This window comes from Tachypleus tridentatus, chromosome 1 (genome assembly GCF_004210375.1).
Source record: "Tachypleus tridentatus isolate NWPU-2018 chromosome 1, ASM421037v1, whole genome shotgun sequence".
NCBI classification, from domain to species: domain Eukaryota; kingdom Metazoa; phylum Arthropoda; class Merostomata; order Xiphosura; family Limulidae; genus Tachypleus; species Tachypleus tridentatus.
In genome coordinates, this window is record NC_134825.1 from 54,838,567 (window position 1) to 54,855,165 (window position 16,599).

Sequence of the window (16,599 nt, forward strand, 5' to 3'; positions counted from 1 at the left end):
CAATGTTAGCTAACTTCAACAAAGTCATAGAATCTTATAAAACATAATTCATCAACATAGAACTAAACATGTCGAAAGCTTTTACAATTCCACTTTCTTTCTCTAAACTGTTAACGCATAAAGAAATTACAGTAAGTTGATGTGTTTACCACACCACGGGACAACTAATATTGCCTTACAAGAACCAGTATCGTTACTGATCGAGTCTTACTATAGAAAATGAAACCTGTAGTTAATTTCACAAATTACTCAGGAGAGGTTCATCGGTTTACAAACTAGAACTCATGCACAGTGCTGTTGTTGTTTTTTTTTATAAATTATATATACATATATATATATATATATTATAATAAAAAAAGGTGCATGATATCGTAATATCGCAATATATGTTTTATATTTATCTGGTGGATTAATCACTGGCTAACGCGAATACTTTGATATAAATCAATTTCCAATAAAATAAAAAGATATGTATATTAGGTTTTGAATATCAAATTTTACTTTGATGGAGACGTCACACGTCTGATAAATTTTAACAGAGCTCTAACTGACACTATAATATTTAGTACTATTGCCAAAATAGATTAAATATATTCAATTGTTCTTCATGTAAAATACACAAGAGACCCCTGGCAGCAATAATGAAATAAGTAGAAATGTTAATGGTATCCTTGTTATTCGAGACTCTGCAACCCACGAGCATCTTAGTGCATAAATACTCAATTAAAATGTATTTAAAAATAATCAACAGAGATTGCGTGCTCATCACTAATTTTAGGATTAACCAAATTTTAAACATTAGCTTAGAAAGTAGAGAGCATGCTATTTATTCAGATGGTAAATATGATTGATTGTGGTAACAGCGAGTAATTTATCTCTTTTGTTAATCCAACAAGTTCGTATTGTAAGCTTCTCATCCATATAACAGCTGGAATATGAAAGTCATAAGGATTACTTTATGATCTGGATCGGATGGAATATTACTAGAGGTTCCTCATGTCCTTTTGTTTCGTTATTCTCGTGTGAGCGGATGGGGTGTTACCGATATTTGACAAGCAATCTGTCTGTCAAATAACAAAACACGATCAATCACTTATAGATAGCAGTAAGAACCCGAGGCTAAATGTTTATCATTTCAATATGTAAAAAAGTTGATTCTTTAGCTATTGTTGAAACAGGCCCGATGTCGATTCCTTTTTTTTTTTTTTACCCCTGTGAGCCGGTTCCTAGCCTTAGGTTAGCAATCCAACCAAAACGGGCCGAGCTCACAAGGTCATCTGCCGCTTCCAGGGCAAGCTGAGTTTCCCTTGACGACTAGGGTAATATTGGCCCGACCACGAGTCCCTACCAGAAGATTACTTAGTGCAGTGAGGTGGATGATAGCCTGAAGCAGTAGTGACGTCCGCGTTCGGCCTCTTTCGCTTACTGTTTATACACTCTCAGCAGCAGAGGAGTGAGATTTGCTATTACAAGTGCGTGTAGTCAGACGTGACAAATTGTATTTACCTAGGGATATACGTATTCTAGGAGGGTAAGTACATTTGAATGATTGTATTATGTAATGCATATACGTAGCTACAGAAGATGTATGTATTGAGATATATACGCATAGAAAAACAATTATAATGCTAGTTTACTTTGTTTTAACAACGTACGTGGGAGTGGTACTCTGAGAAGCTCCCAACCAAACGAAGGACATGATTTGTAATCTAAGAAACAGTCTATTTCGTACTTATGAACAATTTAAGCATCTAATTTTTGTGAATGAAATACTTATTTTAAGTGGATCAGATGGAGAAATACCATGTATGAAGATGACATACGCCCTCTGAAGTTAGAATTCTGTTTCTTCTCAAAGTTCTAATCTACAACTACTAGTACCAGTTTATATTACAGTCTTGTGTATTCAAACGGTTTTAGGTTTGTCAATACATTGCCAAAATTTATGTTAACACTTTGTTAATTATTATTGGATATCATGGCTACTTGTCATGATTTTCGAGATGTTTCTTTGAAGTGCGTAGTATAATTATTATAATACTTTAAACTTTGTTATTGTACTGCGGCAACAGTGGTCACCACGTGTCATCTGTGTGGCGATTTTTCTTAATAGTCGCTTGGTAACCTGAAATATTATGCTCATGAAATACAGAAAGATTCAAACGAAAGTAGAAAGAAAAATATACGACTAACTTTTATTCATGATAATTAAATATAGTACATGCCAGAACGTACTAATAATCAAATAATACAAATCGAATATAGCGATTAGTGAGAAAACCCCAGTAAACAGAACAAACAGGTATCACAAATACACGATCAGACAGGTTATATTTTAAACAATCGTAATTGAGTATACAGTCAAGAGATGTCGCAACGAATTCAGACTCAACAGGTTTTATTTTATCACAATAAAATGTTTTTTGTTTTTTGTACATCGCTATAATAAACGTACATACCTATAACAATTAGAGGTGAGCTAGTGACAGAATGACTGTTCTGCATATCTCGAGCACTAAACCAATGCGACCTCACATTTAACAAAGTACTTACCCTGGGGATAGACCGATATTCTGAAACATTTCTACCACTAGGGTTCAATTTCCTTATTGTTATTCAATCTTTTCATCTTGTTTCTGTAATATTATTACGAGATTATTGACATAATTTTTCCAAAGATTAGAAAACTTCAGTTACAGGTAACAATAATATAGGTCTTTGGAATGATTACAAATATACTTCAAAACGATATTGACTGATGCTACTAATATGACATTATATAGTAGACTATAACTTATGTAACATAGCAACCAAAATGAACATTAGGCCTACATGTTTAATTGCTTTTACGTTCAATTTTAAGAATATAGGGCTGTACTGCACTAAATTAAAACAAACTATGATTACTTACTAAAACTATTTAATTGTAATAATTATAACAAAAAGTGTGCAATGCTCTTTAATTTATTATTTGTGGTACAATATTAAATATATTATAATAAAAATAATAATTATCAGTACATATAGTTTAACTGTGTGACGTTTAGTACACCCAAGTCGAAAAGAATTAATACAGTTTAGCTCCACCCCCACTCCACACACTACACTTTTCTAGCTAAACACACCCACTGGTTATTCTATTTTCCCAAAATTGGATTCGCATAAAGACGTGACGATGACTTGAAAGAGTTTACATTCAGATTTAAATTGCTGTAAATCATGTATGATTCATTTTCGTGACGTAATACAAACCCGTATAAGGAGTGGCGTTTCAGTCGTCTGTATGTAGTCTTCGTATGACAGCGCATTTATTTTTGTTTTAAATATCACATTTTCGCGAATTTCGCTGTGAAAAAGATTACAGGTGGGCCTGTAAATAAACATTACACATGGTGTGTTGACAATACGAATGATGTATAAATAATGAACAACAAATTTTCAATGGACCATTGAGTAAATACAAATATAAACCTGTTAAAACTGCACGAGGACTATCTGCGCTAGTCGTTCTTAATTTAGTAGTGTAAGACTAGAGGGATACTCTTGTACCAACGAATAGTGGGATTGACCGTCACATAATAACGTCCCCACAGCTGAAAGGGCGAGCATGTTTGGTGCGACGGGGATTCAAACCCGCGACCCTCAGATTACGAGTCGAATGCCTTAACCCACCTGACCATGCCGGTCAAAAGCTGTTACTATAAATGTTTATCATGTTTTTGCTTAAAACTAAGATATTCAAAAATTTGTATAACATTTGTTCGAAAATCAATTGAATAAAGGCTATTCATCATAGACCAATATTTGGTGGATATTCTAATAAGTTCAGGTCGCGAGATCGAAATCCGTCACCAAGCATGCTCGTTCTTACAGCTGTGGGGGCGATATAACGTGACAGTAAATCCCACTATTTGTGGGCCAAGAGTAACCAGTTATTGGTATTGACTGGCTGCCTTCTCCCTTTCTTGACACTTCAAAATTAAGAACAGCTAGCACGGATAGCCCTGGAGTGGCTTTGTGTAGAATTCAACAAACAAACGAGACCAATGAGACTATAGGAAATATGATTCATGGTCACTGAAACTGTCAAACCTGCTCATATGGTCATGATTTGTTTCAACCACAGCTCACATATTTGGAATGACGTGATAAGCAGCTGATTCCAGCTGTCCAATAACATGCTATGAAATGGCATACTGTATTTTTACTGGGTTGATACCTAAAGTCAATCGTGTTCTGTATCATAGGGCGTCTGCTAAATTGACATACTTGACAGCTGTAGCCAAGGGGTAAAGAATGTCATAAAATAAGCGTTCAAACGATTCATGACTCAATGCGAGAACGTCTAGCGTGAAGTCTTTCAGGCTTAGGAATTTATGTGTATGGAAACACCTAAGATATTCAACTGGAATATAGTGTAAAACTAACAACAGTTACAGATGAGAGAGCGAAGATAAAGTAAATTTGAGTGCAGATCGCACTGCAGCAACAGTGTTTTTGTGTGTTTTGTTTCTTGTAGCAAAACTACATCGGGCTATCTGCTGTGTCCACCGAGGGAGAACGAATCCCTGATTTCAGCGTTGTAAATCCGAAGACTTACCGTTGTCCCAGCGGTGAACTGCAGCAACAGAGGCGCAGGAAGCGGTAGGGTCAGTCAGGCCATGGTCTGGCCACTTTAACGTGGTACATATAGCTGCATTTTGTGATTTAAACTTGCTTCTTTTAAATCAATACATTTCGTTATTTATTTGCACTATTTGCAGATGAATCAATGAAGATTCAATCTCATAGCATTATCATTTCAATGTCAATGTAGCAATGGCCTGACCATTCCAAAATTGCTTTCTACGGCAATGAGTAAGAAACAATGAAGTAAATATTGTCTTAAGTAAATGTGTAAGAAGTAATAGAATACCAACGTAAAAGCCTGTCAAAAATGACGGCAACAGCTAAAAATTAAAACTATTACGTATAAATACACAGAAGAAACACAAGATATCCTTTTCCAGGAACATGTCACATACTACTTTTGAATCCAATACTGTACATATAACTGAGCAAACATGCAACGTGTTGGTACCTTTGGGTAAAAAATTAGTGATTAGAACATTCGATGACCATGTGATTACATACACACCTGTTCTTCTTCTGAGGAACTAGCTATCCTCGTCCCTACAGATAATTGTTATATTCAGTCTCCCTTAACAAAAATAGTGATTAAACATTCATTGTTCTTTGTTGTGACAAGAAAAACAAATTGGATACAAGTCAATAGAGATACGTTTATACTACATATTATCTCTTTTGGATTGGCTCGGCATGGCCAGGCTGTTAAGGCACTCGACTCATAATCTGAGGGTCGTGGGTTCGAATCTCCATCACACTAAACATGCTCACCCTTTAAGCCGCGGGGGCGTTATAATGTTACGATTAATCACACTATTTGTTGGTAAAATACTAGCCCAAGAGTTGGTGGTGGGTGGTGATGACTAGCTGCCTTCCTTCTAGTCTTATACTGATAAATTAGGGACGGCTAGCGCAGATAGCTCTCGTGTAGCCTTGCACAAAATTTAAAACAACAGAAAAACCTTTTGGATTGATATCATGTTTAAAAAAAAGAAACTAATTTCTTTTCATTTTCTATTTATTTTTTTGATTCAAGAAACTCTCGAGTTTCAAAGCAACCACGTTACAAACCCCAAGTGAAAATAAGTTTCTAAGTTTAAAACCCAATTTCACTTACTTTGATAAACTAGTTTGCTCTAATAATAAACGAATGTTGAATAACAATAACCGAATGTTGAAACAGGGATACATTTCTTTTTAGAACTGGAATAATAAATAGCATAATTTCGCAGATTTTCTTTCCAAATTCAAAAATGAATAATAAGTAATAAATCTCTGGAACCTGCTGTATAGGGGAAACTTTAACTGTTCGATATCAATGTACATGAATACTTTATTCCATGGCGTAAGTACAACAAATGGGTCCCTTTGTGTAAAAAAGTAATTTAACTCCATACACATTTATTCCCTTCGTCAGCAGTTCTGAAGTCTGTCAAACCCTTTTTTTTCACGCTCCTCTCCGCAATTGCCGAAGCATAATTACACCATTGTCCACATTTAAGTTGGGGGAGACCAGGATATTATGACAATAATCACATTCAAAATCAAACAAAACTCAGGTTTTAAAGCTTACAATGTCTAACCGTAATAATCAGAGAGAAAGTGTATTCTTATGAAGCTTTATCTGGATACTGGTGAGTGCCATATCCGTTCTAATAAAAAAACAACAAAGAACAATGAATGTTTAATTACTGCGAAAAAGTATTTGTTAAGGGAGACTGAATATAACAATTATCTGTAGGGACGAGGATAGCTAGTTCCTCAGAAGAAGAACAGGTGTGTATGTAATCACATGGTCATCGAATGTTCTAATCACTAATTTTTTACTCAAAGGTACCAACACCTTGCATGTTTGCTCAGTTATATGTATTGCATTCAGAAGTAGTATGTAACATGTTCCTGGGAAAGGAAATCTTGTGTTTCTTCTGTGTATTTATACGTAATAGTTTTAAGTTTTAGCTGTTGCTGTCATTTTTGACAGGCTTTTACTGCTAAATTAGGGACGGCTAGCGCAGATAGCCCTCGAGTAGCTTTGCGCGAAATTCAAAAACAAACAAACCAATTTGTTTTAAAATAAAACTCTAATGTTTTGTTTTATAGTGAAACAAAATGAATTGAGACACGTTAAACATTTTATCAGTTTACTTAATATCCGTGTAACGTGCTTTAAAATCAGAAAAAAAAGATATAATTACCTTAAGAGGCTCCGTTATTATTTCATCATCTAAAATTTTAATTTTTGTTTTGGAAAGTTGAAACTAAGCTAGCTAAGTAGTTGTTACAAATTCTATGTATAGGTTTAAACCAACTTTTTTGTATGCTGTTGTCTTCTTTGTTCTATATTATTGTCAGCTAGCTCCTTGCATGTGAGAAAATCTTGTAATTGAGGACAGATTACGAAGCCATCTACTGCGTTTCTAATTTTGAACTACTAATAAAAAGGAAAGGGATCCAATCAGCAACACCATACCTTTCACCACCCACGGTAAGAAACTTACTCTTATAACTACTCTAGTTTAAAGTGTGGGAAATATTTTGTGGTTAACACGTGGATTCGAAACTGTTTCACCAGCTCTGAACTCCAGAGCTCTTTTTCGAGGGATAACAGGCGCCTCGTCACGTGAGAAAGACAGCTTGTGTACGATCCCAATACAGGTAATTACACACGTTAAATATAGGAAATACAGATCTCGTCGTGATAGCAAGCAGTATGAAAACGTGATATGCGCGCTAGTCTTGCGATGTAAATCTGTTAGAAGTTTCAAAGAAATTTTTTTTATGTTATTTGTTGTCTGTTTAAGCCATATTATATTTATTTTGTGACAAAAGTTGTTTATAAATGTTTAAAAACTGATCACATAATAAGCTGAAATATATTCCTTGTTTGAACAATCTTTAATGGAAACTGAACAACAAGATAAGCACAAGTTACCTTTGCTTTTTGATACTGTTTATATTCGAGAGACAGAGACGTTTTCCATATTTCTATTTCATTTTTAGCAAATTATGGCATATATTGCATTATTTACTTTCGATGGTTTATTAGCAAGATATTGTTGTTTTTTTTTATTTTAAACACACTTGTTTAATTCTTTTATTCATTTAATATATGCATAAACGCGTGTTTACCTAAGTCGAAATTCATAGCAGCTGAATAAATGTTTCATATTTATATTTCTTTGTTTATATTTTGTATAATTAACGTTAATCATTTGATGTATCGTAAAGTATATACACTGCAAGTTTTGGTGTGTTCCCACTTGCATGCATGCGCACGCTCTAACAATAGGTGTGAAATTAAATATGAATAAATAAAAACAGGGTCACTGTGTGAGTAAGCAATACAAAATACAGTGTGTGTGTGTGTGTCTGGAAGCTTTAAATTGTTTTAAACTTATTATTATTTAAATAATTTATAACTGATTGTATCTTTAGACGCGCAGATATGCTGTAAATACCTAGTAGAATCAAGATTTTCATGTCCATATCTAAGTTATTGAATACATTATGTATTATTGTATTTAACAGGATATGCTATACATTATTACTTAACGAAATCACAGGTGTAAGGTTAGTTTTAACACTAATATCATCATTATTATTACAAATTACCCTGGTCAGCGCATAAATTGTTAATATCATACTAATTTTTAATAGCTTTTTATTTGTTAGTGGTAAATCTGCCAGAGCTATCCGCCACCGTCTCTAATTTTGAACTGCCGAATACGGGAAGGCCGGCAGCACCCAATGTTAAATTTTAGGCTACTTATTATCAACGAATATTGTATTATCACATTATAATGGCTCCATGGCTAACATGTTCGTTACCATGTTTCGATCTCTCGAACCAAAAATTGCAAATAGAGTGCCAGGGTTATTTTTAATATGATGTTTCAATCTAACAGCCGCTGAAAGTAACCTATCCATTGCTTCATTGTAACTAGTTCTTTTTCTCAACGTTTCTATTAAAGCATTTCGACTCATGTTGAGTGAAAATGTAACGAGAAAATTAATCTGATATGGTATCGCATCTTGTATATAGATAGCTTGCTGTAAAGTTTGACCCATGCACGAGAAAGTTAAGTGTTGAATGAACCGATGTACAATGAATATGACAAGGAAGTAATTTGTATCATTTGGAATGCAAGCTGCCATAAATAGGTCAAATCGTGTATTATGAATGTTTTACTAGAGTAGGTAAATATGATATTAGCTTCATAAAGCGAAGCGTGTGTTTAACCAAGCCCGTTCCTATTGTAGACTGGTTGATTCTAAATAACCCTTTTCTTTATAATCATTTAAATTACGTCTCGACTATCTCGCCCATTTTATCTGTATTAAATCCGGGATTTTGTTAAAATGGAAAACATTCCGTTAAAATTGTGAGTTACTGGATATGTATACACTTGCTGTATATAATAAAGAGGGGCCGAAAATTATCTTTAGTATTTCAAGGTTTAATAATTAAATAATGGCATGTCATTAGACATCTTTATTTGTGCACCATTCGTGGCTCTCGGCACGTTTAACCCATATTCGATTTCAGTCGACGTTCGCTTCAACATGTCTACAGTTACTGTGGCATTTGCATCCGTTTTCTGGGTCTTTAGTTCCATGATGTTTGTTACAGGTGTGCGATACACGATATCCTTAACATATTCCTAAAGAAAGAAGTCTAGTGGAATGATGTCTCTGGCGAACGCGTAGGCCTCGGAATTAGCCCACCTTGAACCTTTTATTGCATGGTTGTCATTTTGCAAGGTAACACTATTCACTGGAGTGAAAAAAAAAACAATAAAAAACATGACAATAAAAATTGATTGAATTAAACTATAGAAAGTTGAAAACTGCATTGTTGTATGTCTTCAGTTAATCATCAGGTAGTGCGGTAGCGATGCCTAAGTAAGGATGAGTGCTGTTCTCGTTCTTTTATCTTCCTTTTCGTCAACTGTAACTCATAAACCACAGTGCACCTACCTCTATCCCGCACACCAAAACACCTCAATGCTCTTTAGGATGTGCCTTTTCAACCTAGAGCCCCAAGTGATCCATGGCAGGTTAGTTACAGAACAAAATATATGCAATGAAACAGATTGATTAATATCGACCAATAAACCAATATATCAATAGATGGCGCCACTTGTTAGACTTTTTTTTAATATCCGAAAAATAACAACAAAAAATTATTACAAAATTATCGGGATGTAGGGATGGAAAAAAAGATCTGAAACTAGTGAGTACTTCGGATGGAAGGAAAATATTAATGAACTATTCCTGCATTCCACCATCTAATCTATATACGCAGGGCTGGGTAATGTAGATTTTTACTCCCGTCACAAATTCTCTCTAGTCCCTGATCTTTTCTCATCCCTACATACAAACAATTTGCAATAACATTTTGTATCGTTAGTTAACTTTTAAAATGGGAAGATAATTTTGGATCACCCTGTAAATTCTGTAATCATACCTCACTATATTTCATCACCATGTAGCTGTAAAACTATATACTGTTATACTGGGCATTTAAAACCCTCCTAAGCAGAGATACAACATTCTTTAACAATTAAATTGTCTAGAATGCTTTCAGGTATATAAACTGAGTACTATTTAAAGGATTTATAACTTCCTGTGTCTCCTTAGTTTGTTTTGAATTTCGTGCAAAGCTACTCGAAGGCTATCTGCGCTAGCCGTCCCTAATTTAGCAGTTTAAGACTAGAGGGAAGGCAGCTAGTCATCACCACCCACCGCCAACTTTTAGGTTACTCTTTTATCAACGAATAGTGGGATTGGTCGTAACGTTATAACATACCCATGGTTAAAAAGGCGAGTATGGTTGGTGGGACGGGGATTCGAACCCACGACCTTCAGATTATGAGTTGAGTGCTTTAACAGCCTGGCCACACCGGGTCCAAAGTATGTTTTTAAAAGCTTAAACTATATATTCTAGGGCCCGGCGAGGCCTACTAAATCTATGGGTCTAAGGATTTGTGGTTTGCGTTCCGTAACTGTAAAATGCGCTCTTAATTTTGTACCGTAATTACGATTTTAAAGTGGTAGTCCATCATCACTATTACTTGCTCAGAGAAAGGTAGGCAGAATGATGGTGAGTGCAGTTGACTAGTCACTCAAGTTAAGGGACCGCTAGCGACTATAGCCTTTGTGTAGCTTTGTTCGAATATTCGAAGCAAACAAAACTGTTTTCTAAAAGAAAAACTCGGATAAGAGTATTATTATATGCAAAAGGAAAAACAAAAATATGTTAACCATTTCCCGTAGTTAACTATAAAAATATTTAAAGTAGACAAACGTGTACTTTGTATCTCAGAATGGCTGTTATGGGTATTAACACTTTTATTGAAAAGGAAAAACAACGTTTCGACCTTCCTAGGCCATCTTCAGATTAAGAAAAACCTTTACTTCAAGTGGGTTTCTCGTTATCAAGAATCAAGAAACGTGTACTTTATCTATATTTGTGAGGTTACGTAAATGTGTGTGTGTATGTGCGTTTTCTTATAGCAAAGCCACATCGAGCTATCTGCTGTGTTCACTGAGAGGAATCGAACCTCTGATTTTGGTGTTGACTTGCAGCTGTTCCAGTGAGGAACTACGTAAAGGTAATCAAAATAAAAATGTACAGTTTTTGTTGAACATAGAAAGCACTGTACTATTTTTAATAAAGGTAAGAAAATTAATGGTAAAATAACACTCTACCCTATTATTTATGTACAGAAGTAAAGAAAAAAGGATACAAGTATAAGATAGCTAAAATCAATCCTTCAAAAACAATAGAAACAGCATAGAAGGGACAGTATTTCCATCATCCCTACATAATCGCACAGGTAGACAGTGCAATAGAATGATAACAGACAGAAACAGGATAGATTGAATAGTTATATGCTAATTCTTGCCTGTGTAAATATAATCTCTGACTGCAAATTTCCTTTAAAACGCACTTTATAGTTTATAGGTTAAATAGCACATTTTTGTTTCACAAGTAGAATATGTGTATTTGAAACAATGGGAAGACGAATTCGTAAAGGCATAAAAAGCAAGTTATATTTGAAATATAAAAAATATTAAAATTATCTTTTAATCCTTAAGTTTTGAAGTTTCTAAATACCATTGACGACCAGTGAGGTCCACGTATTGCATTATTTTGGGTAACTTTATTCGTTTGCATCTTACAACACTTTGTGTAAAGAAGTGAACAAAAACACTCAGAGACATCAATCATTTTCTTTGCAAAACACGTAGATCATCTAATAGTAAGTCACTGGGATTAATTGCAACATTGAAGTTACTTTTGTTTACATTTTAATATAACTCGTATATTATCAAGGACTCAAGCCAGCAAAGTAATTTAAAGAACATCAGTACACAAGCAGTTGGAAAAGGTTATGTATGTAAAAACGGCTGGTATGGATAGAGAAAGCACTATGTAGAGGAGCGAACAACGTTTCGACCTTCTTCGGTCTCTACCTATACCAGCTGTTTTAACACATGTAATTTTCTCTACAAGTGGGTTTTTCGTCATCACTGATCATTAGTTGGAAAAGGTGTTCAGAAAACCAATGGATAGGGACCTCATTAGCAGGAGAAAGGGTCTATTTTAAGTCGATAAATATTTATATACTGCCTTCTTTATCTTAAAGAATTTAATTTATGTAATGTAAATCCTTTATATATAAAGTAATATCTTCGAGCAAAAGGCTGAAATATATTAGCTAAATAGCTCGTACGTTTGATTAGTAAGTATCTGACTAAATCATATATACATACGTGATATATATATTTGTATGCATACGTGTACAATTATATATTGGAAGGTGTTATTTTTATTATAATTTTTCTTTGTTTACCTCAGTATTCTTACTGCTTTTTTCTTGCCTGAATATTTTATTTAGGTTTTTGTAACAAGAATTATAAGAAAAGTAACTTTTGCATGATGTGAAATACCTAATGGATCTTTATAGGTTTCCGAAATCCTATCTATTGTCAGGTTTTATCTTTCCATGAGTATATCTTAATTCAGGCATATTCTTTTTTCTTTTTTTTTTTAAATTTTAGTGCAGCTGTTCTGCACAGAGTTAATAACATCCTTTTAAACCGGATGTACTACGTAACCGGAAGCTTACGTTAATTTTCTAGCTTAGATAAATTTACATATTAAATGAATGTGTTATTAAACTTTATACTTGTTTGGCTATATTGCAATGTCATACCGACTGGAGTGAGGTCATATATATTATGTGAGATTGTTACAGATAATTTTACAAGTTAGTCTGTATTGGAAGTTTATCTCTCTTAAATATATATAAGGGGAATGACTGTTGACGTAATTAATCTACGAATTGTGGTAATATCGTACTATGACTTATCTGGCATAAAAGTATCGTATTATCATACTCTGATTTCGATCTTCGTTCTTTGGAGAAATTGGCATGCCTTCTCTCTCTATTTCAACAGATACAAGTTTACAATGGACTTTGAACCATTTAAATAACGAAACGCGCTCACTAAATGGAGATTTTGTTTGTTTGTTTAACTTGTGCTTGTTTCGATTTGTTGCAGTTGTTGCATAAGTAAAATCAAATTGCTATAAATAGTTTAATATTTTTAAAGTCTCATTTACTGTACACAATATACATGAATATTTTGTTTAGTTTTTTGTTATTACACATTCTTGAAGTCTGTTGGTTCTGAATCACCCGTTGTTATTAGAACGACAAAATAAATGCTTTGTTGTCTATTTGGTAAACTTAGCTGTTGTGATATTCCGAGATACACTGATAGGCTTCATGAAAGAAAAGTAATTACAACATCTGAAGATACAAAATAATATATATTACATAGTTAAGTTGAATATGTGAGTTGATTTAAAAGAGACTAAACATGGATTAAAATAATGCATAAGCAGAAACACTGTATGTAGCACAAAATAAACATAGAACTCTGTAGAGATGAGACAAGTACCCTAACACTAGAATCTCTAATCTTTAGAAACTAGATATTTTTATCTCAGAACTACAACTACAACTCATAACTACAACTGGGATAATTCTTTCAGAATGTACTTGCAATCACTTGTTGGTCTTCTCGTACACGTACTCAGTCTTTAGGTTCTCTTTTAAGTTTCTACACGATCAAGAGAACAAACTAGCACAAGACTACGGAATCACCTAACAAAAGTTTCCATGGGAAAATTCATTAAGTAGTGACGAGAAGAAGAAGAAAAAATAGCCTTTTTCTCTATATGTATAACGGTCTTCATATTATTTTCATAAAATTCTGATGTGCAACACAGTAGCCTATATACAGGTAAGACAGCAGGACTAAGTAGGACTTAGCTCATAAGAGGTACGCCAGTGCAATGTATGTAAAATTAATACTTTTTGTGCTCACAGATCTGTTTGATCATTCTTGTACCAACTCACTCCTATACACATATTCATAAGATATACCCGATACACAGTAATAACCGTTGATGCAGTTTTCGAGGCTCCCCTCCCTACACTCATATTCACGTGCACACCCGCTATAATTTTACAAACGCTACAAAATATGGCTTTATTTTATTTATAATTTTTAACGTAACAGTACTAAGAGTAGAGGTTTGTTTGTTTTTAATTTCGCACAAAGCTACTCGAGGGCTATCTGTGCTAGCCGTCCCTAATTTAGCAGTGTAAGACTAGAGGGACACCGCCAACTCTTGGGCTACTCTTTTACCAACGAATAGTGGGATTGACCGTCACATTATAACGCCCCCATGGCTGTAAGGACGAGCATGTTTGGCGCGACTGGGATGCGAACCCGCGACCCTCGGATTACGAGTCGCACGCCTTAACACGCTTGGCAATGCAGGCCAAAAGTAGAGATAAAACCTTCTTACCTCCAGACCAATAATATAAAGAAAACAATTGTTATGGTTTTGAACGCCTTTTACAAAGTGGCGAAGCATACTTTTAATTATATTTATCATAATGTACTAGTATTAGGCTTGTTATATTTTTAAGCAGTACATGCTTTATCTAGTCTCTTAAGGATTTTCAAAAAAAGGAAGAATATATAATAATAGCATTCCAACCATGGGATGTCTATTACCGACAATATAGTATAGTTAGAACACAATTGTACAATTTTCTAACACTCGAAATTTCTATGGGACTAAAAAAAGTATGAAGTGTGTAAAAATATAAAAGCCATTATACTAATGTTTTTATGACAAGATAATAACGAAAAATTTAGTTATTTTATAATCTTAAACAGATTTAGTAATTTATAATATTATTTGAGACAAACATGCAAAACGTATTTGCCTAAATCTAATTAATTTAATTTACATTCCTTCAGTTATTAAAGGAGGGAATATTTCAGGGGTATTATCAACTCGAGGCTTCTACAGTTTCGCATTGTACGTGTCAAGTTTCTCTGCCATCAGAAAGGCATTAATAACTCGTTTTATTAATATCCTTTTGCAGTTTAATTATCATAATGAACACGTTTCGGGAATTTGATAATTAACACTACTTTAAAACCCTACATGATTAATTATAATTAAACATTTTTGCTTCATACAAAAACATTTCTTGTAACTTCAGCTGTGGTTTTACGTTAGTACGATTGTGGATTTCAATCATGATTTTATCAAGTATTTTATAAAACTGCATGATCTGTAATATGACAACAAAATATCTTAACTTTTAACAGGCTTATTAGTATTGCTGCTTTAAAAATCAGTGTTACTGAATAAAGATATCGACTTAAAAGAGTGAAGAACAATAGTGACGTAAGCCTTTCTGATATATATTAAACATATGTATGGATGGCTCCGATTGTTCATTCAAATGGTATTTTAAATAGCTCCTCAATAGGTTATCAGAACTTTGCAATACCATACAGTGGTTCATTTTATAACATTATCTGAGTGATGACTGAGTCACAAGTTCTGATAATGTCTGTAAACATCATATCAAAAATTGTGAATTTCTTGTTTTTTTTTCTTCCGCTTCTTTTTTATTACTCAAAAACCAAAACAGTAGCGCCAACCAATTTTACTAAGGTTACGTAGTTTAAAACGGAATACCCGCATTTATAAGAATTATTAAATAGTAGTCATTTTAAAATATCAAAAACAAGAAAAGGAAAAACTTCAAAAATGTTAACTTGGTGAAGGATTATTAATATATCCTTCAAAAATAATGCAAAGAAAATAGTAGGGATGACATTTACATCATTCCTGCATAATAGCATAGGTACACAATGTAGTAGAATGTTAGTAGACAAAAATAGGATAGATTAAATTTTCTCTCTCACACTCATGTATGATATGTTATTTCTTTCCTGTGCTATTATGTTGGTATGATGCAAATTCCAACCCTGCTATCTTGTTTGCCTTGTTTTTGAAGGATTGATATGAGCTATCCCTACATACACTACCCTTTTCAAAAAAGGCTTTTTTTTTTCACTTGTTTATTAAGGTATGACACAAAGACTGTTGACATGAAGCTCATTTTATCAGGTAACAACCTGTTACTTATCGTGCTCTCAGATGTGAGGCCCGGAGATATTCGAATACAATCTGACATAAAATGACAGATGAAATAAGATATCAGAAAGACATACAATAAGAAATGTCATTTTGAAAATTAAGATTTTCTGATAATGCTTGTTTTTTATCATGCAACTGATGACAAACGTGTTGGATTAATGTAGTTTTGTAACAAATGACACGTCTTAGTTCAGTGTTATTATTAAGAAGTGTCCTTCAGTATACAGTGCTTAACTAATATTTTCAGAGATCGAATGACAAAAGTTTTTTCAATCTCGTCTGTAATGCAGAATGCAAATATGGTTGTAAGATTATTATTTCATTTGTAATTAATCACGACAGCGTTAATACGTTTTAATTGTTTTATCTCAGTAGTTAAAGGTAGAATATTATAGTCTAAAATAGTTTTTTTTAGTATTTTTATT

At 33.7% G+C, this 16,599-nt stretch overlaps 1 protein-coding gene across 6 annotated transcripts in view; it reads left to right on the forward strand.

Annotated features, from left to right (window-relative positions):
- The first annotated feature begins 1,371 nt into the window (after nucleotides 1-1,371).
- The window catches only part of LOC143249135 (docking protein 5-like), a 31,194-nt gene continuing 15,966 nt past the window's right edge, over nucleotides 1,372-16,599 (forward strand). Inside the window, exons 1-2 of one of the 6 annotated variants that reach the window (XM_076498498.1) lie at nucleotides 1,372-1,531; nucleotides 6,979-7,111. The gene's annotated coding sequence lies outside the window, so the exon portion shown is untranslated. Of the gene's footprint in view, nucleotides 1,532-4,518; nucleotides 4,645-6,978; nucleotides 7,112-13,920; nucleotides 13,945-16,599 lie in introns of those variants that run through there. The other 5 variants (XM_076498509.1, XM_076498527.1, XM_076498536.1 and 2 more) reach the window with 5 other exon arrangements.